Here is a 2,624-nt window from a genome sequence, read left to right on the forward strand (position 1 = left end):
TAAAATTTCTGAGGTTTTTCGAGCCCTGACTCATAAGTATTATTACTAAATAAAAGTCGAAAGGATAAGATTATTGACTATTACTATTAATTAAAATGCACAATCTTTCTCATTCTTTTTTTTAGCTTTTCAAAGAGCCACAAACCTTCACATAGTTTTGCGTGAGTTTTCTAAAGTAGGAAAGTATTAAATGATGGAAATTTGTCTGACGATTTCAATTCGAAGCATAAATATACACATCTTTGTGAAGATGGCTCGGGAGATAGAGCGTTCGCCTTCCAATGAGGTGAACCGGGTTCGAATCCCACCGATGGCTGGTTGATACGAATCCGCATATGGCTTGCACCGACCACAGTGCTGAAGTGAAATATTTTCAGTGGTAGACGGATCATGGGTTAGACTCCCTTTGCCGTCAAACTAACCGTGGGAGGTTCTCGTGGTTTTCCTCTCCATGTAACGCAAATGCGGGTTAGTTCCATCAAAAAGTCCTCCACGAAGGCAAATTTCTCCCAATACTTGATCCAGGAGTTTCCTTGCCTTCTGGATTGGGTTCAAAATTACAAGGCTACGGAGTTGAACATTAGTAGTCGTAAACCCAAAAATTGGGTCATCTGTTCAACGACGGTTATAAAATAAAATAAAAAATATTAATGGAAAAATAGACTTGTTTATATTCATATTCCCCTAAAAACTTTAGTTTATTTTACAAATTTGAAGAGAAATAATGATGTCTGGTTACTTATCACATGTAACAATAAAATTCTCACAATCTTTGATTTATTATTCTTTTCCAAGTTTGCATGTGTTGCTAAGAGATAATAAATGTAGCAACTGCTATCATTAAGATTTTAAATCTTTTTTAGCTTCTCCTTTCCTTATAATCTTACTGTGTGCATATTCACATTAGAACGTTTTTCTAAAAATATAATTTATAAAAATGAGAAAGAAAGAAATTTTTTTAACCAATGCTTTGCATTCGCTAGGAGGAAATAGGCTTTTACGAACTTTAAATAAGGACCTCTTAAAGCAGAGTTCTTGCATACCCGCAGACTTGATTATTTCTCCAATTTTTGACTTGGCTTTATTTAAAATATAATGTTAATAAATTACTAATGCCGTTTATATAAACGTACCATTTTTTTTATTGTGTTTACATGGTTTTTCGTTCAGTTAAATGTCATAGTCTTTTGAGAGATATTTTGCATGTGCAATCTACACTTTTGTTTTCTGTATGTAGAATGTGTCTCTTAAGATGAGTGAGTTTACATTTATTTTTTTCTGCTTTTATTTCATTACGTCTGCATGAAGATAGCAAATAAATATAAACAAAATTTATTCACAAAATTATAACTCTTTCTAATTTTTCTTGTCTTAATCATGCAAAAGTCAACATTCGAAATTCATTTGTTTGTGACTTGTTAAATACTATTTTCAAGTTAAGAACGATTATGTTTTGTGATTGATTAGCTTGAGATTGCAGATGAATATACAAAATATTCATTAACAAAATTACCCATATTTCTTTAGTTAGCTACCCATAAACCTACAATCACCCACTGTTAAAAATTTAACCGTGAATCGTGATATTATTATAATAATAAATATATTATAATAAAATTTATATATTATAATAAAATTTATTATAATATATTTTATATATTATAATNTATTCCGACAGTAACTTAGCAATAGCCATACAACCGCCCATAACTAAAACTAATAGATGATGTTTGCAATTTGTTCCATAACATTTTCTTAATATAGAGATATTGTAGGTTGTGGCTAATAAATTAGAGATTGGCAACAAATAACCGTGACAATCCATTTATGGAATTATACATCCTTCAGCTGTCACTTAGCTCTAACCTTACATTCGCCTATAATTAATACTTATAGATGTATTTTCAAATTATTCCATAACATTTTTTAATATAGAGATATTACAGGTTGTGGCTAGTGAATAAGAGATTACCAATAAATAACCATAACAATTCATTTATAGAATTATACATCTTTCGGCAGTCACTTAGCCCTAACCTTATATTCATCCATAATTAATACTTATAGATGATGTTTGCAAATTTGTTCCGTAACATTTTCTAATATAGAGATATTAAAGGTAAGTTGTGGCTTATAAATTAGAGATTGCCAACAAATAACCGTAACAATTCATTGATAGAATTATACATCTTTCGGCAGTCACTTAGCCCTAACCTTACATTCATCCATGAATAATACCTATAGATGATGTTTGCAAATTGCTCCATAACATTTTTTAATATAGAGATATTACAGGTGGTGGCTAATAAATTAGAGATTGCCGACAAATAACCGTAACAATTCATTTGTAGAATTATACATCTTTCGGCAGTCACTTAGCTCTAACCTTACATTCGTCCATAATTAATACTTGTAATTTGTTTCATAATATTTTTTAATGAAGTAAGATTATAGGTTGTGGCTTATAATTTAGAGTTGTGGTCGACCAAACTTTACTTCCTCTGATTCATCAAAGTATTATCTCACCACTTTTTATCCGATCAAGCTGTCGTTGAGGTGATTTCTCAAGAAGGATGCTCTTTGACATTTGATATTCCTAGCTCTTCCTTTAAACACAACCATTC

Source organism: Parasteatoda tepidariorum, chromosome 2 (assembly GCF_043381705.1).
Source record: "Parasteatoda tepidariorum isolate YZ-2023 chromosome 2, CAS_Ptep_4.0, whole genome shotgun sequence".
NCBI classification, from domain to species: Eukaryota; Metazoa; Arthropoda; class Arachnida; order Araneae; family Theridiidae; genus Parasteatoda; species Parasteatoda tepidariorum.